The following is a 27,990-nucleotide window of genomic DNA, read 5'->3' on the forward strand; positions in this document are numbered from 1 at the left end:
GAAAACAATCCGTATTCAGATCTATACCTCATGATTCTAATGATTGCCCTTGCGCTTTGTTGATGGTGATTGCTAATCGACCATTCCCTGAGTCGCCATCGTCATTTATATATCCCCCTGTGCACCCCGGCGTCCCCTTTGTAGTTATGTCCCTGTGTCCCGGTCGTCATTTATATTCCCTGTGTCCCGGTCGTCATTTGTGTCCCGGTGTTCCAGTCTGTGATTTCTCTTTGAGTGTCCCGGGCGTCATTTATATTCCTTGTGTCCCGGTGTCCCGGTCGTCATTTATATCCCCCTGTGCCCCCCGGCGTCCCCATTGTAGTTGTGTCCCTGTGTCCCGGTCGTCATTTATATTCCCTGTGTCCCGGTCGTCATTTGTATCCCGGTGTCCCGGTCTGTATATACATTCGTTTTTTAGTTTTGTTTTTCTCCTTTATTTTTTTCCTTTTTTCTTTTTTTTCTTTTTTAGTTTATTTAGATTTTTAGATTTTTTAGTTTTTTTATTAGTTTTTAGTTTTTTGTAGTTTTTACCATTTTTTTAGTTTTTTTAGTTTTTTTTTTTACTTATGTCCTGGTTGTCATTTATACTCCCTGTGTCCCGGTCGTCATTTGTGTCTCGGTGCTTTGTTGATTGCTAATTTATATTATATTTATATTTATATTTTTTATATTTATTAATATTTTTTTAGTTTTCTTTTTCTCTTATTTTTCAGTTTTTTTCCTTTTTTTTAGTTTTTTCTTTTTTAGTTTTTAGTTTTTTTTTGTTTTTTACCTTTTTTTAGTTTTTTTAGTTTTTTTAGTTTTTTAGCTTTTTTAGTTTTTGTATTAGTTTTTAGTTTGTTTTTTTTAGTTTTTGCCTTTTTTTAGTTTTTTCAGTTTTTTTTAGTTTTTAGTTTTTTACCTTTTTTTAGTTTTTTTTAGTTTTTTAGCTTTTTTAGTTTTTTTTCTTTTTAGTTTTTTTTGTAGTTTTTACCTTTTTTAGTTTTTTTTCTTCTTTTGTATTAGTGTGAAATAATTCAGACGTCATATGCGGACAAACACGACGTCACTCGACAGACAGACAGTTTTTTTAGTTTTTTTAGTTTTTTTTTTACTTATGTCCTGGTCGTCATTTATACTCCCTGTGTCCCGGTCGTCATTTGTGTCTCGGTGCTTTGTTGATTGCTAATTTATATTATATTTATATTTATATTTTTTATATTTATTAATATTTTTTTAGTTTTCTTTTTCTCTTATTTTTCAGTTTTTTCCTTTTTTTTAGTTTTTTCTTTTTTAGTTTTTAGTTTTTTTTTGTTTTTTACCTTTTTTAGTTTTTTTAGTTTTTTAGCTTTTTTAGTTTTTTTATTAGTTTTTAGTTTTTTTTTAGTTTTTGCCTTTTTTAGTTTTTTCAGTTTTTTTTTAGTTTTTAGTTTTTTACCTTTTTTTAGTTTTTTTTTAGTTTTTTAGCTTTTTTAGTTTTTTTTCTTTTTAGTTTTTTTTGTAGTTTTTACCTTTTTTAGTTTTTTTTCTTCTTTTGTATTAGTGTGAAATAATTCAGACGTCATATGCGGACAAACACGACGTCACTCGACAGACAGACAGACAGACATAACCCACAAACAACTTATTTTTATATATATTTATTCATATTTTTTTAGTTTTCTTTTTCTCTTTTATTTTTCAGTTTTTTCCTTTTTTTTAGTTTTTTTCTTTTTTAGTTTTTAGTTTTTTTTAGTTTTTTACCTTTTTTTAGTTTTTTTAGTTTTTTTTAGTTTTTTAGCTTTTTTAGTTTTTTTATTAGTTTTTATTTTTTTTGTAGTTTTTGCCTTTTTTTTATTTTTTTCAGTTTTTTTTAGTTATTAGATTTTTACCTTTTTTTAGTTGTTTTTAGTTTTTTAGCTTTTTTAGTTTTTTTTTCTTTTTAGTTTTTTTTGTAGTTTTTACCTTTTTTAGTTTTTTTCTTCTTTTGTATTAGTGTGAAATAATTCAGACGTCATATGCGGACAAACATGACGTCACCTGATCCATCCACAGATCCACACACAGACAACTTATTTTTATATATATAGATATATACATATATCTATATATATAAAAATAAGTTGTCTGTCTGTGGATGAGGTGACGTCATGTTTCTGTGTCGACTGACGTCATGAAGTTAGTTGTCGTCATTTTTGCTATGAAGGTGACGTCATTAAAGATATTTAAGACATATATTTTCACGTAGAAATCTATTAATGTTTAAGTTTAAAATGACTGATGAACTTACAATGGCAAAAGCCGATGAAGATGCTCAAAGAGTCTATGCCAAAAAACTTGCTGCTGATAGAAAAAGTCAGAAAAGAAAGCGTGCCGAGGAATGAAAAGAACAGCAAGGAAACAGGCTTGAGGCTAAAGAACGCAAAACCGCGCAGTTAGATGAAGATCCACCTGGACAGCGAGAGTCAAAACATATCAAAACTGAAAATGATAGCGATGATGATTGGGTTTGGGATTTTGACTTGGATAAGGTCATCAATGCCTACCAGATTTTAGTTAAAAAAACAAAGGTTCGGCGATATGTATTTCATAGTGAAGCTGAAAAATAAAGAAGAAAAAGAAAACTGAAAAAAGAAAAAATGTAAAAAACTAAAAAAATACTAAAAAGAAAAAACACTCAAAGAGAAATTACAGACCGGGACACAAATGACGACCGGGACAGAGGGAATATAAATAACGACCGGGACACTCAAAGAGAAATTACAGACTAGGATACCGGGACACAAATGACGATAGGGACACAGGATATATAAATGACGACCAGGACACAGGTATTTAAGAATATCGTTCAAAGACAAATTTTTAATTGTAAGAAAACCGTTGAAAGAGAAATTTCTAATTGTAAAATGACTGAAGAACCTACAATGGCAACGGTACCACCATCAAAGTTGATAACCAGTGGGTTGTTCCATATTCCCAATTATTATCAAAAACATTTAATGCGCACATAAACGTTGAATACTGTAACTCCGTAAAGGCAATCAAATACATACGTAAATACGTCAACAAAGGCAGTGACATGGCAGTTTTTGGCTTGCAGCCCGAAATCAAAGATTTCGACGAAATCGTACAATATCAGGCTGGAAGATATATAAGCAGTAATGAAGCTGTTTGGCGAATTCTTTCATTTCTGATACATGAACCTAGTGCTGATTTCTGTAATTTAGTGACGTCCAAAAATGAATTGATTGAAAAAGTATTTCCGAATATTCTAAAAAATTATAAAAATAATAAATGGCTAAGTGAAAGAGCGATTCTCGCACCCAAAAATATAGAAGGCTGTTCTTATTCCTCGCATTCCCATGATTCCAACGGATCTGCCTTTTCAATTTAAAAGATTACAATTCCCAATTCGATTAGCATTTGCAATCACCATTAACAAAGCTCAAGGTCAATCATTAGAAAAATGTGGTATAGATCTTAATACTGATTGTTTTTCCCATGGACAATTGTACGTTGCATGTTCGAGGGTCGGTAAACCTGGCAATCTATTTATATGCAGCGACAATTGGACAGCGAAGAATGTTGTATATTCGCAAGTTTTACGCAGTTAATTTGTATTGTATCTACCTATCTATCTATCTATATAAAAACGAGTTGTGTGTATGCATGTTTGTTTGTTTGTAAAAATAGCGTTTGCATATGACGTCATTATTAGTACATAAGGCTTTGTATATGCACAGACAATGGGAAAGCCAAGAATGTTGTATATTCGCAATTTTTACGTAGTTTAACTCCTGCAGACGAAATGAATGCTTGCCTGAAAAATTAATATTTATGGGCACACGTAAAAATATTAAAATTAACTACAAATATGCGTGTCCGATTGCAAAACGATGACTCTAGTCAAACATTTTCAGATCAATTGCTGGCAATTGGAAACGGAAAGCTCCCAGTAGTGGGAAAGCCAAAAATGTTGTATATTCGCAATTTTTACGTAGTTTGAAACACATATATAAATCTATCTATATTCACAGGTGGGACACAGGGACACAACTACAATGGCGCGTAACTAATATGGCGCGTAACGACTTACGCGCGCGGGGGGGCTTGGGGGGGGGGCGAAGCGCCCCACCACCTAGGTGTTGGGATGGCGCGAAGCGCCACCCCAACAGCTAGTATATATATATATATATATATATATATATATATATATATATATATATATATATATATATATATATACATATATATATATATATATATATATATATATATATATATATATATATATATATATATATATCACTCTTTTTTCATATACCAACAAAATTCATTGTCCTCAAAAAATTCCACAATTGTATTTAAAGCATCTTGTAGCCTATGTATATGTATTATATTAGCTTTTGCTGCAAAACATAACTGTTCCTCCAGCTTGAATTTGCTCAACGATATCATATATCTCGCGAACATCTCATCCCACTTGAGGGTCATCAAACACCCCCCTTGTAATTTTTACTGCTATTCTGGGTACTTTTGTCTTTGTATCATTGTTGCTGATTCTTGCAACTCCAGGATCAACTTCTAACAGTGTAAGCAAGCCACTAAAGTATATTTTGTCAAATAAAAATTTAAAAAAGAATTATCTTACACTGTTATCTCTCTGAACTCTACTTTCTTACCGTTATAAAATACATTTAAAATTTCGTCTTTTATGCATTCAGTGACCGAACCTCGAATAACAGCCACTAGGCCGTTAGTAAAATAAAATTCACCTAGACGAGTAAACCATTGGTACACTTGTGTTTATTATGGTCAAGGCAATGGTGACATTGTACTTGTAATGGCTAAAGATAGAATTGACCGTCAGGACGTATTACAGAAGCAGATAGGAGTGACCATAGTAGCTGTTACAACTGGTGACTATATTACTGATAGGGGTGACTATATTAGTTAGTATGGATACAGATAGGAGTGATAATAGTATTTGTTACATCTATAGTCGAATAGATGGTAGCAGTAGGGCGACCATAGGAGGTATTGAAACCCAAGGATGACCATGGCAAATATTAAGACTATAAGTGAGTAGATGGAAGCACTAGAAGGTGATTATAGTATTTTGTTACAGTTATACAACTGGAGAGCTGGCATAACTTATGGCTCTTGCCCCGCAGGCTTGGGGAGAGGTTGTCAAATTTGGAAGCACAATTACTTGAAATCGGGACTATTTTGAACAAAATGGCTATCCCTAAAGTTTGACAGGATGCATCTGGAGAAAAGGGTCTGGTAGGGGGTTGGTTTCCCTTTGATCACTTTGGACCCCTAAGAAAGGAAATATAAACTTCTATCTCCAATCAAAGGAACCTTTCTCTGAAGTTTATATGACCACCCCTTACACAACACCTTATTTATTGACAATAGGCAACTTGCATAATTTACATCCCTTGCCCTGGGGGCTGTGAGGGTTTTGTCAACCCTAGAGGCATAGTTATGTCCTCTTTGGAATGTTTCGAACAAAATGGCTATCTTAAAATCTTGATAGTAAGTATTTGGAGAAAAAAGGCATGGGGGGCCAGTTGCCCTCCGATCACTTATGACTCTTATAAAGGGAACTAGAACTTCTGATTGCCAGTAGAATAAGCCCCCTCCGAAGTTTATGCAACCATTCTCTTCATAAAGCCTTACATGTTAACAATGACCAACTTGCAGATCTTACAGACCTTTCCCCGGGGTTGGGGGAGAAGGTTAAACCCAGAACTATAGTTATTTGCCATTCGGACTATTTCAAACAAAACGGCTATCTCAAAGTCTTAATCGGAAGCATTTAGGAAAAACAAGAAGGGGCTAGTTTCCCACCAGTCACTTTTGACTCTTAAAAAGGAATAGAAATTCCAATTTCCAATCGAATTTGCCCCCTCTAAAGTTTTTACGACCACCCTTTCCATATGATGTGCCTCTTGAGGAAAAAAATGATAATAAAGCATTGAAGGCTCGTGGCTCTTTACTATAGTTAACGCTATAGCATTGTTCCTGGCACAACAACAACCAGTTATACAGATTTAAATGCAACAACATTCATGGAGTGTCATGTAATATGGAAAAACTTGGGTTTTAAGGAGAACCACGTTATTCGAGACCATCGCTAAGGAACGTGTCACTTTTTTTCAGACAAAATTGGTCTTAGGTCATACGATTTTATATATTTAACAATAATTAACCAATGGTGAAGAAAAGTCCAAAGTGTAGCAACATGCCAACCAAAAGAAAGAGCAAATTAGTTAAACTTTATTTACTTTTCATTAATGCGCAAATAACGACATGGCCCTTAAAAGGTTTAAGACCGGCCTTGCTCCTGTTTGTGGTAATTTCTACTCGTATGAAGGTTGGCTGGATTAATCATCTTAATTTCTGTTCGTTTTTGGATTTATTTGCACATTTATATCCTTTTGTTTCATGGGATTATTTATTTTAATTACTGCTTTAGGATTCATTTGTTCAGTGATAGTAATTTTCAGTTCGTTCCCAGTTAGAATTATAATGGTAGCTTATTTCACCTAGTTTTCAGTTTTAACATGGCTCTTTATGTTTCTTTGAAAAACCTTATTTCTTCAACAATATTTTTTTTAAATAAAGAGCAAAGTGTGCGCTATGTATTATTTATTTATTTTTTCGTTTCACCAAGGACACTTCGTATGGAAGAAGTTGTTGTAGACACTTTGGTAGGAGTTCATTTGATTCGAAACTGAAAGTTATATTTCCCTTTATAAGAGCCAAAAGTTATTGAAGGGTAGCCAGTTCCCTCACACTCTTCCCCCACAACCTTTGGGGCAAGGTCAGTAAGCTATGCAATTCGCGCATTGTTTTAATATAGTATTTGCCATCAGAAAGGGGACATGTTTGACCTTTGGTGTCCAAAAAGGCCATATTCATTCAGGTAAAGCTTTCAGGGAATATTAAGGGGATTGGGGTTATCTCAAAACGGGGTTATCTCAGGAACAGCTTAAGATATTAAGATGGAACTTTCAGAGAATGACGAGGGGGATGATCAATTGACAAGAATGCTATATGTGGATACTACAACCACTACTACTATTACTACCATTGCTACTATTACTGCAACTACTATTACTGCTACTACTACTACTACTACTACTACTACTACTACTACTACTACTACTACTACTACTACTACTACTACTACTACTACTACTACTACTACTGCTACTACTACTACTACTACTACTACTACTACTACTACTACTACTACTACTACTACTACTACTACTACTACTACTACTACTACTACTACTACTACTACTACTACTACTACTACAATGCTGCTACTACCACCACTACTACTATGACTACTACTACTACTATTGCTACTACTACTACTACCACTACTATTACTACTACAATGCTGTTATTACCACTTCAACTACAACTACTACTACTATCACGACTGCTACTAAGGTTAAGGGTATTAAGGTGAACGATTAAGGATAAGGGTATTGAGGGAAAAGATTGTGTCTATTAAAACCGAACGGAAATTAATTTTAACAACGTTTTCGAAAAGAAAAGTAAAGAGCTACTTAAACCAAAGACGGTCAGACATAAATTTAAATATTTATCAGGCGTCCAACTACCGTAATCACAATCAATAAATAGGTGAAATCCAAAACAAACAGAAATCAAGCAGTTCGTGGTAACGAGCTGTAAGTAAGGAGCGACGCGGCTCAATAGTCACCGAAACTCTAAGAAACAGAGTCTTGATAATAATAGATGCACCAGAGGAATCAAATTTTAATGCTTATTCAAAATACGTAAAATTCAAAAGTTACGAGCCTGAAAAAATTTGCCCAATTTTGGAAAAGGGGGGAAACACCCATAAAGCATCAATCAACCATAATGGAAATGGTACCATCAGATTGAGCATACCATAAAACCCTACTGTAGAGGTTTCAAGCTCCTATGTCCAAAAATGTGGAATTTCGCATATTTTGCCGGAAGAAAGATCACGGAGGCATGTTTTTTCAGGGGTTATAGCAAGTTCTAGTGTCTTTTTCAAGTGTCCAAAAATATCGGAGGGCAGCTAGCCCTTCTCCCACGCTCAATTTTCTCCAAATTCACCTGATCAAAATTTTGAGATAGCCTTTTTTCAGTATAGTTGAAAAATCTAATAACTATGTCTTTGAGGATGACTTGACCCCCACAGTCCCCAGGGGAAGGGCTGCTAATTATGAACTTTGCTAATTATGTAAACATAGTATTGGTTATTGGGTCTTATACATATGTCTTTCAGAGAGGGGATTTTTCTGGTGGAATGGAGGGAGGTTACGTGGGAGGATCTTTCCACGGAGGAAATTTCGTTGGGGAAGGAATTTTCCATGGAGGGGGAGTTGGATTTCCCAGAATTATTTAAAAAACGATCAGAAATTAAACAAAGAAAAACAAGTTTTTTCAAGTGAAACTAAGGTGCGACATTAGAACTTAAAACAAACAGAAACTATCCTGTATGTGAGGGGGGTTACCTCTCCTCCATGTCCTGCTCTTTACGCTAAAGTTTTCTTTACAACTTTTAAAAGAGCCTATTATTATAATTAAACGGCCTTTGTGATCCAGGAGTCATTCTTACATAACTGGAATAAAAATCAAATTTTAGCGTATAGAACAAAGTATTTAGGAGAGGCAAACCTCCTCATATACGTGACAATTTCTGTTCGTTTTAACTTTCAATGTTGCTCCTTACTCTCAATTTAAAAACTTTATTTTAATTTTTGATTGTGATATTACGCTTGAAAAAATATTTAAGTGTATTCCTTATCATCTTTGGTTTAATGAAGCTCTTAATTTTTCTTTGAATAACTTCTTTTGTGAATTTTTCATGAGGAAGCTAGAAAGTTGCTTCTGATTATAGTTGCAGCAGCAGCTACAGCTTAGTAAAGGGCCTTGTTTTCCGGGGAGCCTTTCTGTATTTTTTTCCTTCTACATTAGGGTCTCCCTAACCCAAGAGCTTATAGATACAGGAGTCAGGCCAAACCAGAAAAAAGTTCCTGACATGGTTTAGGTCCTTTAGTTGGGGGTGGGGGCTGTGCTCCCAAACAATTTGCTTTTTTGCATTTGACTGCTCTTGCTCCAAGGACTGCTGTACATTTTAGACTGACCAGGGATAAAAAGTTTTTTGTGCCTACTTATAGGTCTCCAAGCCGCCCACCAACAACAATATCTTTGATCTTCTTCGCCCAGAGCAGAGAATGATCTCTGCAACCTCCAAGCCACTCGGACACCCAAGATCAATTATGCCCCTCTTTTTCCATTGTAAAACCGACATGTAAGCAATTAGCAGTCCACAATAAATCTAAAACAAACAGAATGGGGAGATCTCCCACCCGTCCAACCCAGCTCTTTATCCTAGAGTTTAAAGTGCTTTCGCGAAAGCATTTATGAGTGCAAAAAACACAGCTTAAGGGTAGTTAACTATACCTAACTAAACTATATCCATTAAGAGACACCTGGCTTATAAATTTGAATTGAGGCAAAATCCTGTCACTACGCTACAATAATTAGTGGAGATATTAGTTTTCCTACTTATATATCCCTGCCATTTTCCAATTTTGAGAGGCGAGCAAAGAAAATCTGTTCTGTGTTGTTTATAGCCTTTACCTCAGCAAAGCTAAAACGTAGTGTGGCACTATTGACAGACAAAGGCCATTTTTTGCTTTCTAAAAGGACTGTATACAAATATCTTCACTAAAAAAAACTACCTAATGAAGAAATCCTATCCAGTACCCGCTATAGAATTTATTAAAATCCACATAAGAAATTGAGAAATAATGTTATTCTTGACTATTAAAAATCATTTCAATGACCGAATAAATTTAGTTGATCATAACATGGATTTTAACATTTTAAATTAATTTTAATGTTCTGTTCGATGCAACGATAATTGTTTTGCAAACAGAGCAAACAACTTCTTTTCATCTGTTCAGTTTAGCGTCCAATTTTGATTTTGCAAACTTGTATTTTGGGGTTCTCAGCGACAAAGAATTTACGCAAGCCCATCACTAAGCTCTTACGAAGGGCGGATTTAGTGACAAGGGCGGATCTAGAGCGAACCTTAGGGGATGAGGAATGTGACAAGAGTACCAATAATTAACCAAATCGACAAGATTATTTAAAAAATAGAGCTAAAAACAGAAAAAACACAGAATGAGGGAACCAGAAAAATATTGAGGAAGGGGCTCCCTTTTCCCTGGATCCGCTAGCGTTGGGTGATAATTAGGGCAATAAACAAAACAGAGAGAACGATCTTTGCTATAACTAGAGATTTAGACGTACACGAGTGGAGGTGTCTTCTCGATTCTAAAGGGGTTTGTTTAAAAATGATTTTTCTTTTTTTTTGGGAGGAAGGTGGATAAAATTAGACAAGGAATCCAGCCAGGATTTTTTTTCAGCTCCTCTCTAAAACTATACCCCAAACTTAGAAATTGCGAAACCTCAGATAATAGACTGTCAGTTAGAATCTAGAATCCATTCTGAAATGTCAAAAACTACATACAAAATTTAATTTTCTTTTAATACAATGGCGCTCTTTTAGCTCCCCCCTAAAATAGGACCCCTGCTATGGCAGCTCTCTCTCAGCTAAGCTAAACTCCAAACTATAGAAATTGAAACAGCTCAGATAATAGACTGTCAGTTAGAATCTATAATCCATTCTGAAATGTCAAAAATGACATACAAAAATTTAATTTTCTTTTAATACAATGGCGTTCTCTTAGCTCCGCCCTAAAACAGGACCCCCGCTATGGCAGCTCTCTCTCAGATGGGCATAAATCATTGTCTATTTTATTTTAGAATATACAAAAAACTTATTACCGTTGCTACGTAGAGTAACGATTCCAGGAAATAACTGATTTTAAATTATACCTTTCAGACACCATAAATTTTATAGACATGTGGATTACTTCACGAGAAACAGCTTCAACATAAGAAATGGAGCAAAATTATGGTTGTTAATTTTATTTTGTAGACTAAGAATTCTGTCCAGCAACAAACGAGAGCACTTCGATACCCCTTTTAAGAGCTGAATTTCTTTGAATGTTACAACTGGAGCAAAGATTATCAAAGGATTATTACATTATTAGCAAAGGAGCAAAGATTATCGTTTTTTAGCTTATGCAACATTTAGATGCAAAACTAAATCAAATAAACTTAGTCATGATATTTCCATGCATTTGTAGAATTCAGGAAATCTAGCATTTTAGATAAAACACGAAAACCAACGAAAAAACAGGATGTTCTTACAAGAACAGAAGTGAGTGGCCTGCAGAAAATGAAACCTTAATTTATAAGGCTATCAATAGCCTTTCATCGGTCATTATATCGATAATTTCTAGCATGCACGTTAAATCCTCTGAAAAACTCAAAGCAAAACTCGGTTAATAAATGCTATTAAATTTTTTTGTTATTTCTACGTAATGGCGAGCTACATGCTTTTCCCAAAATACAAATTTGTTTTCTTATTAATAGCTTCGTCCGTAAAAGAGAAGAAAATCAGGTAAATGAATTTTTTAAAGTTAAGCCATGACATACCAAAATTTAAAAATTAAGAAGGTCAAATCTAGATCATGGTTGTGCCAAAAGCTAAAACCTGGTAAAGAACGAGCCAGGGCCCATCGTAACTAAAAATTTGAAAACACTTCTTGATAAAAACTGTCAAGTGAGAAAAACTTGCCATTTAAAGATGATTTAGGAATTGCAATTATGATTTCGATTAATCTTAACGGTAAGAGTTTAGTGCGAAAAATATTGTATGGGAATTTCAAAAGATAGCTTGAAAATTCTCAAGACTTCTGTCTGATCGAAGCGCAAACTAAACCATTAGAATTACCACTGACCTCATACAGGAAATTTATAAGCCCCTCACCCTCTTCTTCAACAAGTAAAATCTCTTTTTTGAATGGGTAGCACTGATGTATCCTCTCTTTTTTCCTCACTGCTAGCAGGGCGCTAGAACAATGTACGGCTGTTTGAGGCATTATGCTTTATACAGTAGAAGCATCATTACTTACACTAGATAATAATAAGAAAAATTTTCAACTTCACAATAAGTTAGAGGCAAGTTCGAGGCCATATTCACATATACTTCTGAGTATTTTAATAAAAATGCATCTTTTCTATCGTTCTATTAGACTGACCTGCGAGAATAAAAGAGACCCATTTCTGTATTCGGCTATTTCTGAGAGGTTTAAATGATAATATCCCGTTTCTTTGCGCCAAGACCATGTTTACTCACGCTACCGTGGCAATATGTAACAGGCCCACTCGGGCAAGCAATTCCTGAAGGGAGGTTTATTATTAGAGGTAAATGTAACCTACGTTACAAGATAGTTCTGAGAGGTACTAATGAAAATGCATCATTTGTATTACTCTATTAGACGCACCTCCAAAAAAAGCGAAACATTTTTGCATTCGGTTATTTTTTAGAGGTCTTAATGAAAATCTTACGTTTCTTTGAGCCAAGACTATGCATTCCTGGTTGATAAGCGCACATTTTAATAATGTTCTTCTTCGTATTTCGCATGATCACGTTAGAGGTAAATTTAACCCACATTGAGGAATATTTATGAGATAAAAAGTTAGTCCAAGCAACTCATGTCAACATGACAGATTATGGATAGCACAAAGCACCCTCTGGCACCCTTCATCATTTCAAAGCTTTTTTTTTAGAAAATTTTCATAGTAAAAATATGCTTTATATCCATTGGTTCGTGTTTTCGTAATCCACCCCCAACGTGATATACCATTGCGATTCATGCCACCATGGCAAACTAAGGATAGCACATGACACCGTCTGTCACCCCCCATCGTTTCTAAAGCATTCTTTTTCATGTATTTTTCTGTTGAAAATCACGCATTAAATCCATCTGTTCGTGTTTTTGAGAGCCAACCCTCCGTGACACACCAGGACAATTCAGGCCACCGTATCTTACTATGACTGGCCCTCTGGCATCCCCTCATTATTCCTTGGGCATTTTCACGCCATTCACAACATTCTTGGAAGACATTTTCAAGATTTTTACCTGTTAAATTATGCATTAAGTCCATTGATTCATGGTTTTGCAATCCAGCCCTCTTTGACGTGACATATCATTTCATGCCACCGTGCAACACTATGACTGGCACTCTTGCACCCCCTCATCTTTCCTAAGACTTTTCCAGACAGTTTCTTGCTAAAAATTATGCTTTAACACCATTTATTCATATTTTTGGAACCCAACCCTCCTTGATACCATGTCATTTCACACCACCGTGCCACACTATTACTGGTCTTCTGGGACCCATCATCATTCCTGGGGTATTTTCAGACATTTTCTTGTTAAAAATCATGTTTAAATCCATTGGTTTGCATTATTGTACGTCAATCCTCCGTGATATACCATGTCATTTTACGCCACCGTGCCACACTATGAATTCCTCTTTTGCACCTTCTGACACCCTTCATCATTTTTAAGATATTTTTCAGATATTTTATTGTTCAAAAACATGCTTTCAATTCAATGGTTCGTGTTTTTGAAGGCAAAACCTCTGTGATACAATATGCCAATTCAAGCCCATGTACCACGCTGTTACTGGCCACCTGGCACCCCTCATCGTTCCTAACATATTTTTCAGATATTTTCCTGTTAAAAATCATGCTTTAAATCCAAATATTCATGTTTTTGCAAGCCTACCCTCCGTGATACACCATGTCATTTCACGCCACTGAATCACACTGTTACTAGCCCTCTGGTACCTGTCATCATTCCTAAGATGTTTTTTGGATATTTCTTTAATAAAGTGATTTATTCTGCTTTCGTCACTTCTGTATCCACTTCTACAGTTCCGATTCCATCAATTCTGCTTAAAGCTTTATCGCTTCCAGTCCCAACTCCTTGTTCCACTGATTCGGGTTCCATCAGCTCCGGTTCTGCCACTTTTGTCCCCGATTCCACTGTTCTGATTCCACCAATTCCACTCCAAGTTTCACCAGCTCCAGGATTTTTACGCGGCTTCCTCCGTGGTAATCTATGGCTGTTCATCGATAATAGCTAGTTTACTATACGTTTTCGATCAGTATCATTTTTACATTGGAAGGATCAACACTCACATCCTATTTTAAAAGGTGAAGATGAAAATTTTTCCAAGAAAATTCTTGCACATGATAAGGTTATCGTTGCGCTGTATCCTGACAATAAACAATACTTGAACTAGAAAACAAGCATTAATAGAGATGAAAAGCATTAATGGAAATGTATGCGGGCGCTGTCACGACTGTGAGGTTTTATTCCTTTGGAATATCTAAGAAATTCATCATATGTGATGGTGGATATGCGAGAGTAACATTTCCCGAGATGATAGTGCTCTGGCCTTTCTTATCACCCCAAAGAAATTTTTTGGATATTTAAAAAAAATGTGATATACAATTCTGCCTCCACCACATGTGTCTCCAATTCCACAGTTCCAATTCCACCAATTTCGCTCCAAGCTCCATCATTTCCAGTCCCAACTCTAAGTTCCATTGATTCTGGTTTAGTCAGCTCTGGTTCCGCTCGTTCTGTCCCCAATTCCACAGCTCCGATTCCACGAATTCTGCTCCAAGTTCCGCCAATTCCAGGATTTTTATACAGCTGCTTTCACGGAAATCTATGAATGGTCATCAACAATAGCTAGTTTACTATATTATTATTATTATTTAAGAATTAACGACGCTTCTTGACTACTAAGGTCCTTGCGTCAGCCCTGCTGTGCATTCCTGCAGCGTGGCTAGTTTACTATAATTTTGATCTGCACCAAATTGTACATGGGATGGATCAACACTCACATCCTATTTTAAAAGGTGAAGATGAAACATTCAAAGGAAGTTTGTGCAAATGATAAGGTAATCGTTGCATTGAGTGCAGACAATAAAATGAAACAAGCATTAAGGGCGATCTTATTGGAAATATGTGCGTGCGCTGTCACGACAGTTAGGTTTAATTCTTTTGGAATACCTAAGATATGGTGGATATGCGAGAGTAACCTTTCCCGAGATGACAGTGCTCGAAGAAAATGCAAGTCTAAAACTTTTAGTTGATGACAAAAGCAAACTTCTTGCTGCTGTTGCTGGTATCACATTACCCGTTGATAGATTCTATCACCATCTTTTTTGCATTCGTATTCAAAAGAAGACAAGAAGAAGACAAGCCTACTGCAGCATTAGCATCATAATGCATATTTTATCAAGGTGCCAAAATTGAGACTTATGCAAAAAATGTCGTAATATACGATGAAGCCGCAAGTAAAATTAAAAGGACTTTGATGGACAATATCACCAAGGAATATAAAGCGGAATTGATGAAAACCAAAGCGCCAGCAAGTTTTACTAGTACTATCATAGAAAAAGTGAAGATGTAAAGTAATTCAATTAAGTGTGTGTTCACGATCAAGCTATCGTAGCATTGAATTGTCGCAAAAAATTTGAACTAAGAACAAGCATTTTTGGGGATATTCTTGGAAATGTTTGCCTGCATTGTCTTGAAAGTGAGAGATTAAATTCCTTTGGAGTGCCCAAGAATTTCTACAATCAAAATGGTCGATATACGAGAGTAGTGTTTCTAAAGATGAAAGTGCTCAAATAATTCAAGTCTAAAAATTTTAGTTGATGATGAAGGCCGACTTCTCGCTACTGTTGCTGGTAACACGTTAACCGTTGATAGATAATATCATCATCTTTTTGGCATTTCCATTCAAAAGATGATAACAAGAAGACAAGTATACTGCAGCACCAACGTCATATTGTATATCTCATTCAGGTGACAAAACTGCAACCTATGTAAAAATAATGTCTTAATAGACCTTTAAACCACAAGTAAAATTAATCGGGCATTGAAATATAATATCACCAAGGAATAGAAAGATGAATTGGTGAAAAATGAAGCACTCGCAAACGTTACTAGCACAATAAGGGGTTTCCCAGCAGTAACAGTCCATGAACCCGATAATATCAGTGGTAAAATGTATGGCAAGGTTGTTAAAAGTTGTGTATGACCCCAAAATGGAATATATGACATCTCAAGAGTAAAGTATTTTACGAAATTGATTCAAAGTAATTATTTTTATTTATGATGATATTCCACATGCCATTATCTCAGTAAAAACATTTTTATTAAATTGCTTAAAATATAAGTTCAAATAGGGAAATTTCAGAGCCATAAGTGCTACTACCAGGCTCATATGGGGTTTACTTGAGTCTGTTATAGATTAGTAGTATTTTTGTAAAGTTTATCACTGTCTATTAAAAGGATTTTATCCCTATTTAAACTTTTAGTTATCGTCATGGTAAGAAAGTGCGACCTTCAAAATTATCTACGTTGTATTGTTTTGTTACGTTCACATCATTTTTAGGGTGTGCTAACAACTACAACATATAGAATATTTACTCAAATGTCAGAAACGTAAGGAACAGAAATTTCAGAGACATAGGTACTACTACCGGGCTCATAAGGGGTCTACTAGAGTCTGAGACAGGTTAACAGGTTTTTTTTACAAAAGTCAGAGAGAGATGAGTTGGGTTTTTCCCAAAATCCACAGACACGCACATATACACACACGCACATACACAAACATACACACACACACACACACAGACACATACACACACAGAGACAAACACACACACAGACACACACGCACATACACACAAACACACAGACACACACACACAGACACACACAAACACACACACACACACATACACAGACAGACACACACACACAGACACACACACACACACACACACACACACAAACACACACACACACACCCAAATACAAACACACACACACACACACACAGACACACACACACAGACACACACAAACAGACACACACCCACAGACACACACGCACACACACACAAACACACACACACACAGACATACACAGACACACACACACACACACACACACACACACACACACACACACACACACACACACACACACACACACACACACACACACACACACACACACACACACACACACACACATTTACATCCAGTTTACTTCATTTTATAGCTTCGTCCTTTGTATCTAATAACCTACTATAGCATCACTCAATTTTAGCCCTTAAAAGGGCTTTTGGGTAATTTTGGTCCTATGGTAATGGTGAGATTCACTTAAGCTTTTGCCGTATTTCAGTCTTTTTTATAGAAGGAGAAAGGTTTGGGTCTTCGGATATCTGATGCATTGTTTTTTATCAGACATCTATCAGGCATCCATTGAGCAAAATATTGAACTTCATCTTCGGGGTCACGAATTGAATGGAGGTATTTCTCATGTCTGAAGTGTTCTAAGGTGAATAATGGAATTTGTTTTATCACATTCCACTATTAGGATTTTGTCTGTTGGGACGTTTCCCTTAACATAAAAAGCTTGCAAACCAAAGAAACTGGATATTTCTCGGTTTTTTTCTTGTACTTTTTTTATTGTATGACCATTTTCATTGCATGGTCGTATGATTTTATCAAAAAAACATTTCGGTTTATAAAGTTGAATGACAGACACCATTGTTTTTTGTTATACTTGAACATATTGTATTTGAGATTCCGTTTATAGCTATACACTTCACAACATTGTTCATCTAAGAATAGGAATACTGCTTCAAAAATGACACCACACGAAGAATGTTTCATTCAAATATATTCCGAGTCAATTGCACCAAACATTACAACAACTGTTGAAAAAAAAAATTAATGTTGACACACTTAACTTATCTTCAATACTGATGCACCTGAATCGTCAGATTCCTGAATTTTATTCCAATGGTCATATCATGCAAAGCACACTGTTTTTAAGTATTCAGGCTTTTTCTTACATGCTAATATATTAGGTTAATCTAACCGGCCAACTTATAGACGGTGTGTTAAGTTAAGTTGTTTTAGATGGTGCATCATCTAATCTAACCTAAATATTCGTATGTAGGTTAGGTCAGATAGGTTAGTTTGGTCATTGACATCAACTAAAAATTTTAGACTTGCATTTTCTTCGAGCAGTATCATCTCTGCAAATGTCACTCTCGCATAATTTAACTTATATATCTTTTCCAGTATTCGAAAGGAATTTAACGCCTCACTATCATGACAACGAACACATACATTTCCAATAAGAATCCCATCAATGCTTGTTTCATAGTTCAAATATATCTCATAGTCACCATTCGACGCAACGATAACTTTATCATGTGCACAAACTTTCTTGGAATGTTTCATCTTTTCCTTTTAAAATAGAATGTGAGTGTTTATCCTTCCAATGTACAAATGATACTAATCAAAAACGAATAATAAACTAGTTATTGTTGATGACCAGCAATAGATTACCCCGGAGGCACCCGCATAAGAACTCCTGGAATTGGCGGAATTCGAAGCTGAACTGGTGAATTGGAACTGTGGAATTGAGGCGGAAGTGGTGGAACTGGAACTGTCGGAACCAAAATCGGCGAAAGTGGGTGCTGGAACTAGAACTGATGGAACTTGGAGTGGAATTGTTGGAGTCGGAACTGCCGGAACCGAAATCGGTGAAACTGGGCGCTGGAACTAGAACTGATGGAACTTGGAGTGGATTTGTTGGAGTTGGAACTGCAGAATCGGGAATAGAAGTGGTGGAAGCGGAATTGGATATCACTTTATTTAAAAAAAATATCTGAAAAATGTCTTGGGAGCGACGAGCGGTTCCAGAGGGCCAGTCAGTGTGGCACGGTGGTGTGAAATGATATGGTGTATCACGGAGGGTTGGCTGGCAAAAATACAAACCAATGGATTTAAAGCATGAATATCAACAGGAAAGTATCTAAAAAATATCTTCTCTACTATGCTGAACAAAATGGATATCTCAAAATTTTGATCCGTTAACTTTGGGAAAAAATGAGGGTGGTAGGAGGCCTAGGTGCCCTCCATTTTTTGGACACTTAAAATGGGCCCTAGAACTTCTAATATCCGTTAGAATGAGCCCTCTTGCGAAATTCTAGGACCACTTTGGTCGATACAATGACCCCTGGAAAAAAAAGAAATAAAAATAAACACCCACCCATGATCGGTCTTCTGGCAAAAAATACAAAGTTCCACATTTTGATATCTTAGTATCAAAATTTCATTTTTTAGAGTTTCGTTTACTATTGAGCTGGGTCGCTCAATTCTTACTAATTCCTTACTACTATTCGTTTCCACGAACTGTCTGATTAATGACATCTGTATCTTGAAGAAGCTTAAAAAAAAGTGTAGGGATCGGATTCAAACGGGATATCCCGCTTGGGATAAAGTTTAACCCGTTTTTTTTTAGCCTTCTGCCTTCTCAGCAACAACTTTAAAAAAAAAAAAAATAAGAAAACATCCCCACCAATGCCATTTCTTCGTTTTTAAAATCTTTTCCTTATCCAATATATGATTTTTACGATCAAGATATATTTTATATCTAAATAATTCGTAGTTTTTGGGTCTCTTTAATTTTGACTTATCAAATACTACCCTGAGCATGTGCTTAGTGTAGGTGAACTATCTTTTAGAGGCGCACTAGAGGTGCTTTCTAAGTAAAGAGCGATGTGGGCACAATGTATTATTTACTCATTTTGTTTTGTCTTAAACATGGCATTTTAAATCGAAGGAGTTGTCGTATAAACTTCAAATAAGGCCAACTCAATTGGGAATTGAAAGGGCTAGTGTTCTTTTCAATAGTCAAAAGTGATTGGAAGGCAACTGACCCCCCTCCCACCCCCACTATTTCCCGAAGCACGTCTTATCAAAATTTCGAGATAACTATTATGTTCAACGTAGTTTAAAAGTCTGGAAATTCTGTCTTTGAGGATAACATCCCCACACAGCCCTCAGCGCAAGGGTTGTAAGTTACGCCCATAAGGTAGGTGATCGTATAAACTTCGGAGAAGGCACATTAGATTAGTAGGTAGTTCTAGTGCCCCTTTTAGGATTCAGAGTGACCGGAGAGTGGATACCATCACCACCACCACCACCCCACATACGCACACCTCGTATTTTCCCGAAATGCACTTCATAGAGATTTTGAGATGGCCATTTATTGTCGTAAAAACTTCGAAAAAGGTTTATTCGATCGGAAATCGAAAAAGACTAGTGCCCTTTTTATAATCAAAAGTGAATGGAGGGCAACAATCCCCCCCGACACCCATCGATTCCCAAAACCAACTTGATCAAAATTTTGAGATAGTGATTTTGATAAGCCTTATTGAAAATTCTAAAAATTATGTCTTGAGAATGACAACAACAAACCTCCCCATAGCCCTAAGGACAAGGGTTGTTTTATTCCCCGAGGGAATAATATGTTTGTATGGAAAACATGGTCGTAAAAACTCCGGAGGAGGCTCATACGATTTGAAAACAGATGTTCTAGTGCCCTTTTATGCGTCAAAGTAATAGGGGTGCAGCCCTCCCCCAGGCCGAATTTTCCACAAATGCATCCGATTGAAATTTGAAATAGCTTTTGTTCAAGAATAGTCCAAATATCTTATAATAAGGCCTTTTGGGTTGACAGATCCCGCAGAGTCTGGGGGTAAGGGTTCTAAGGTATGCCCCTGGGGCAAATAAGGTTTTGTGGAAGGGGCGGTCATTTGAACTTTAGAAGAGGCTCAGTTGATTGAAAATGTATAGTTGCAGTTCCCTTTTGAGATTCGAACATTATGGAGAGCACCTAGCCCCCCCCTTCCCTGACATCCTCCTTTCGTTTGTTACCAACGCTCCAAAAACCATATAACAATGTCTTTAGGGTGAACACAATCCCCCAAACCCCGTGGGCAAGGGTTGTAAGTTTTGCCCTGGGGCATTTAAAGTTTTCATGGAACGGGTGGTCGCATAAACTTTGAATCGGGTGGAGCTCATTTGATTGGAATTTGGAAGTCTTAGTGCCCTTTTTAAGAGTCAAAAATGAATGGAGAGCAATCATCCTCGCCAAGTCTATCATTTCCCAAAAAAAATATCCAATCAAAATTTTAAGAGATCTATTTTGTTCAGTTTTGTTGACTGGTCCAGTAATAATGTCCTCGGGGATGTCAAACTCCCCACAGTCCTCAGGACAAGGGCTGTAACTTAGGCAATTCGTTCATTGTTCACACATAGTATATGTTATTGAGAAAGGTATCCATGTTTGAACTTTTCTTTCCAAGAAGACGAAGAGCGGTCGGGTGTGCCTTTTGGAGAATGCTGAGGAGAGTGTTGAACTGAACCAAAATACGTTATGTGTATACGGCCTGTCAAAAGGGCATAACACAGGAATAACTGAGAATATTCATTTGGGAAATTCAGGAAATGATAAGAAATATGATCAAAAAGGCAATATTTGCATGCTACCATTACTGCTACAACTACAACAGCTACTACCAACATAACACGTTACTCCAATTGCAATATTGAAAAGAAATTTGAACGAAATCAAAAGACGCTATGTGCATAAACGTTGTCATAATAGAATATCCCAAGCATTGATTTGGGTATTAGGTTGGAACTTTCAGAGAACGCTTAAGGGAGAAGATTGTCTCACCAAAGGCAAATATTTGCGCACTACTGCTAATACTACTGTTACTGCTACACTTACTACTACTCCTACTACTACTTCTATTACAACTACTTGCAAGGTCAAGAGCATTAAGATGACAATTTCAAAAAGTGTATGAAAATACAGGCTTTCAAAAGGACATATCAGCAATGGCTAATTGCATTAAGTTGGAATGTTCTACTGACCAAAGGGTAATATGTTAATGCTCTAATGCTAGTAGTACCACCGCTGTTTAATATTATTACTAGTAATATCAATACTACTACTGTGACTACTATTACAACTATGTCTAAGGCTATGAAGGTAAAATTTTCAAGGAATTTTGAGAGAGGGAGAACTGAATCACAAAACGCGGTCTGTATGCAGATTGTCAAAAGAGTGTAACAGCAATACCTTTGAAACAGTTTGGTGCGTGAAGTTGAAAATAATAGAGCGTGTTGTGAGGGATCTTGAACTAACCAAAAGAAAATATTCGCATCCCAATGCTACGCTTCTACTCATACTACTACTGTTACTATTATTACCGCTTCTATTACTATTACTGCCACTAAAGCTTAGGCTACTATAATTAAATCTAGTGCTACTACTAAGGCGAAAAATTTGTGATAAATAGAAACTGTAAGGGACTAGTTCGAAACACACTATGCCCAAACAGGTTGTCAAGCAGACGCATCAGAGATGCTTCAGAAATGGTTGCCGGTAAATAAGTTTATATAATATAATAAAATTTAGATACCCTCCTACTCTAGAAATGAAATGTGATATCGTACTTTGTAAGATATCAGGGACCAGCAACTCATAATGCCCCAAAATACTTTCCAATTAAGGTAGAAAGCCCCAGAGATTGACTCAAACAATACACAAAATCATCATTCTCGTCTTTATAAAACAGACAGGCAGACTTAGCTCTAATTGGAAGGCAATTACCTCTAAGATATATCCATTAAGAATTGTTAGCTAATATTCAAATTGAGTTAAAAATCCTATCTATACAGTAAAATTAATAGTAGAGGACGTTAGTCTTTCTGTTTATGCGTTAGTTCCGTTCTTTGGCTTTACAGGCGAGCAAAGAAAGTTTGCTCTGTACGTTTTTGTTTTTTTATCACCATTACAGCCTCAACAAAGCAAAAATGTAACCTCCCACACGACGTGTCATTCTCTTTTTAGACCGTTGTTCCCAAGAAGTACACTGGAGGCCATCATGTAGAAGGGTAAAGTCTTTATTATCTTTGTCTGACTCTCTATTTTAACTTTGTCTGTTAATTTGCATCTAGAGCAGGGTTGTAAATAGATAAACAACAGCCTAAGTTTACATTCCTATTAGATACGACTTTCGAAATGCTCATGAAACAAAGATATGGCGGTATAGTGCAACATTATCCAAAAACAAAGCCCATTTCTCGCTTTCTACAAGGATTGTCTACTAAAATTCATTGAAAAAAAAATTCAAAGCGAAGAAATCCTGCCCAGCACCTGCCAGAGGCATCAGAAAAATCTACATGAGATTGAGAAGCAATATCATTCTTGACTACCAAAAATTATGTCAATGGCCAAATAAAGTAAATTTAATTTAACATAACACGATTTACCTGTATGTAAAATAAATCGTTGTAGGAAATGATGTAGAAAATATTTAATTTTTTACAATTTGGAGATGAAGGAAGTTTTATTTTGCAGACAGGAGTTAGAGATAGCAAGGATTAAAAAAATATGAAGGCCTCGGGTGCAGATAATGTTATAAACGAATTTATGAACAAGGTGGTTGAGAAGATAGAGATAAGTTACTGCAGATTATACATCTAATTTTTGAAAATGGGGAAGTACCTAGTGATTTTAGGAAAACTTAATTATTCCCCTTTATAAGAAAGGTGATAAGTGAGTAGGGTAAATATAGAGGCAATAGCTTGGTTTCAATAGGAATCATATTACTTAGCATGATGATACTTATCATACTAAGAAATGCAATTGATAAAGTTTTAAGAGAAGGACAGCGTGGTTTTAGGATGAGAATAAGAAGACTTGACCAAATTTTCACTTTTAGATTAATAATTAAGAACTGTCTGATGAATCATCATGGCCTTTTAGCCCTCATTTTATAGATTATGAAAAAATGTTTGATTTAGTCGGTAAGAGAACTTTAGTGAAGATCATATCCTTGTATGGTATACCAGACCATTTTGACGGATCTTGTCCTAAGAAACATGGCAAAGGCTATGGAAGAGCATGAAAACAAACGTGAAGGTAAAAATCTTCTAGGCTTTGATAAAGCGCATTTGAGTTTTCTAAATATAAAAAAAAATAGCAAAATAAATGAATTCCCCGGGGTCTTGAAAGTTCAGGGTGCAGGATTAAGTTTGAAAATTAATATTCAATGGCTAAATCGCTTAGACTGGGAATAAATGAAGATAAAGAGGTGATGTTTGGTAACGAAAAAATCCATCTAGTAGATAGCTTACCTTGCCTGGGTAGCATTATTAGTAAGGATAGTGGATGCAGTGAAGATGTAAAAAGATAAATAGCTAAGACCTGGGGTGTTTTTTTTACCGTCGGAAAAAGACTAGAATAATAGAAGATCAGTCTGCGGACCAGTACTAGAATACTGAAAGCTAAGGTAATGAAAGTGGCCAAAAATAGTCCTGAAGCATGGGCACTTGAGAAGGCAGAGGAAGATTTGTTGAATTTAATCCAGAGGAATTGTCTACAAATAATCTTAGATACCCGTTAGACTGACCATATGTCAAACAACAAGCTGTACGTGTAAAAATTTTGTTCTATTCCACTTTTCAGGGCTACAGTGAAAGAAAGATGACTAGGCCATGTTTTACGGATGAATGATGATAGATTGCCAAAGATTGTTCTTTTTGGTCATCTACCAGGGAACAAGCGAGCAATATGACGTCCCCGGATGGGAAGAAATCATTCAAAGGAAACTTGAATTTCGTGGGATGGGATAAAGAGTGAAGCTCTGAATAGGTTGGCGTGGAGGAGGAGCGTTTAACTGTATTTGCCCCAATCGGCTTGGATCCCTTCTGAAATATCGAAAATGATCAACAAAATTTATTTATTAGCACCTTGCATACGTGTTGCTGGGGCACACAGTGCCACATCAACGCGTGGCCGGTTGACTAGCTGACACCCCACGTGTTGCTGAGTCACATAGCGCATCAGCAACGCGTAGCAGGGATTGGGGGTTCAGAGGGGGACTATCTGCCACTCCACGTATTGCTGGGGCGAGCAGCACCTCAGCAACGCGTGGCAGGGGTCAGCTAGCATGTATATATATATATATATATATATATATATATATATATATATATATATATATATATATATATATACATATATACATATATATATATATATATATATATATATATATATATATATATATATATATATATATATATATATATATATATATATATATATATTTACATATATATATATATATATATATATATATATATATATATATATATATATATATATATATAAAACCAACCGTTGGCATCAAAACTAACGAATCAAGGAAATGACGGATTATAATTATTCAATTCAGACACTAAAATTTTAAAGACATTCGAGTCACTTCACTGAGAAAAAACCTTTAAATTAAGAGACAGAACAAAAATATGGACCTTAATTTTATCTTGGAAATTCCAATTTTGCCGAGCAACAAAACAACATAAGTGGCAGAAGAATACCAGACGAGTTCAATAGAGTCATATTACGAATCGCCATCACACACCAAGCTAGCAATCCTTAAAATATGCATTTTAGCTCATAACAGCAAAATGATAACGAGTGAAAAGCCATAAATTTCACTAAGTAGTATCCACAATCCAAGGATATCATCTAAAATGTGCTTGGCAGATTATTTCCATCGAAAATGTATGGAGTCATTCCCTACTATGAACCGTTTCATGACGCAGCCTGAACATGAGTTCTATTAAATTAGGGTATGTAAGAGGAGCATGATTCGAGACGAGTTTGACAAAGGCACCGAAAAATTCAAAAAAAGAAGACAATATAAAAAAAAAATTCTAAAAGAAAAACTTATTTTGGGGTATTTTGCTGGATTACCATAACAGTATGATGAAAATGATATAAAAATATAGATTATTAAAGCATATACTGACTGGTAAACGTATACACTAAAGACGCAAAATACAAAAAAAGTGCCCGTTTTCAGGTTTACGTTAAATTCTGTGCATGTTTTTAGTCCTGTGTTGGTGCTAAAGCCAAAAATAAGCGTAATATGCGTCCAAACTTGTGGTCTGCAAACGAAACCTGATATTTGAAACAAAGAATCTGATCATCGATTAAGCCAATGTACACAATTCCATTTGTCAAGCAAATCACGGCTCAATCACCATATAATTTTAAAGAGATTTAGGTCAATTCCTTTAAAAAAAAATACTAATTTACTTTTCTATATTACTTAGCTTGACTTTTTCTGAATTTCTAGTTTTCCCGTCAACTTCATATATAAAAGTCAAGAATGTAAAATTTTATAGGCCCAAAGATACATAAAATACAATTAGGGCTCAAAAACTGATTTTCTCATTTGCAAATTAAACCTCAAAGCCTAATTCCCGTCTGCACTTCTTTAGATGTTACAACAGAATCTCAACAAGAGGCTACAAGATCTTTTTTAATTATTACTGTACATACGTTCTTTTTATATTAGGTATTTCTATGGCAGTACTTTCTAAAATGACCCCCAAAGGCCCTTTCTTACATTTTCAGTTGGGAACCCCAAGTGCTGACTACTCTAAAGACTAACTCAACATTAAGATTTCCAGTTTTCACCATTAACACACATTTCTCAAGCTTACACCCTTTGTGAGTGCTGAAACCATCCCAAGAGGCTGACGAATTCTTGGACATGAATCGAATGTCGGATGAAGATAGGGTGAATGCCTAGACAAGAAGAAAAAGGCATATTTCCTAATGTCATCATAGTCTTTTTCTCCGTTTGAGGGGTTTAAAAGATATTTTAACTTCATAATAGCATCGCTTCTTCTTGTATTTTTTCTACCCTGTCAGGTTTCGTTAAATAAAACACTATATAGTCAAACACGAAAATAGTCAAGAAATCCTGATTTAATCTAGTCTTTATCAAGTTACACACGTAACTGGACAAAACTGGGAAAAAAAGAAACAGCAACAATGCTTATACTTTTGACCGGTCCGTGAAAGAAAATCGACATTAAAAATTACTTAGAGATTTTTTACTTGTAGCATCATTGAAACATAAAATATCCCCGTTCGAACGTTTACCCATCAGGCAAAAGTGCAGTTCCACTCTCGAATATAAAAATTATCATTTTTACTTCTTTTTTTTTATTGCAAGAAAAGAACCCTTTCAATCATAGACGGAAATTCTCCTATTTTGTATCGAGGCAAGTATACCCCAAATATAGCATAACATGCAGTCAATCTGCCTCTTTGATCCGGTCCTCTCTACAAGTCATTATGCATAAAAATTAAAAACATTAAAAGATAGACTTAAAAGAAAACATTAAAAGATAGACTCTGCACTCCTTTAGATGTTATAACAGAATCTCTACAAGAGGCTACAAGACCTTTTTTAATTATTACTTTACATTAGTACTTCTTATATTAGGTGTTTCTATGGCAATACTTTCTAAAATGACCCCCAAAGGCCTTTCTTATACTTTCAGTTGGGAACCCTAAGTACTGACTACTCTAAAGACTAACTCAATATTAAAATTTCTAGTTTTAATCATTAAACCACGTTTTTCAAACTTACACCCCTTGTGAGTGCTGAAATCATCCCAAGAGGTTGACGAATCCTTGGACATGAATCGAAGGTATCGGATGAAGATGGGGTGAATGCTTAGACAAGAAGAAAAATTCATATTTCCTAATGTCATCATAGCCTTTTTCTCCGCTTGAGGGATTTAAAAGATATTTTAACTTCATAATAGCATCGCTTTTTCTTGTATTTGTTCTATCCAGTCAGGTTTCATTAAATAAACACTATATAGTCAAACACGAAAATAGTCAAGAAGTCCTGATTTACTCGCAATCTACAGGCACACGTAACTGGACAAAACTGGTAAAAAGAAACAGCAACAATGCTTATACTTTTGACCGATCCGTAAAAGAAAATCTACATTAAAAATTACTTAGTTTTTTTTTCTTGTAGCACCATTGTAACACAAAATACCCCCACTCGAACGTGTACCCATCAAGCAAAAGTGCAGTTCCATTCTCAAATATAAAAATTATGATGTTGTTACTTGTTTCTTGATTAAGAACCGTCTTAATCATAGAGGGAAATTCTCCTATTTTATGTCGAGGCAAGTATACCCCAAATATAACATAACATGCAGTCAATCTATCCTTTCGATCCTGGCCTCTCTACAAGTCATTATACATAAAAATGAAAAACATTAAAAGATAGAC

The 27,990-nt window shown here is 35.6% G+C and overlaps 1 long non-coding RNA gene across 1 annotated transcript in view; it reads right to left on the reverse strand.

Annotated features, from left to right (window-relative positions):
- LOC136030316 (uncharacterized) overlaps positions 1–11,026 on the reverse strand; it is a 36,013-nt gene extending 24,987 nt beyond the window's left edge. The window contains exon 1 of the long non-coding RNA XR_010618243.1: positions 10,834–11,026. This is a non-coding gene — a long non-coding RNA (uncharacterized LOC136030316). The remainder of the gene's footprint in view (positions 1–10,833) is intronic.
- Between the last annotated feature and the right edge of the window lie 16,964 nt (positions 11,027–27,990).

Source organism: Artemia franciscana, chromosome 8 (assembly GCF_032884065.1).
Source record: "Artemia franciscana chromosome 8, ASM3288406v1, whole genome shotgun sequence".
In the NCBI taxonomy this organism is placed as follows: domain Eukaryota; kingdom Metazoa; phylum Arthropoda; class Branchiopoda; order Anostraca; family Artemiidae; genus Artemia; species Artemia franciscana.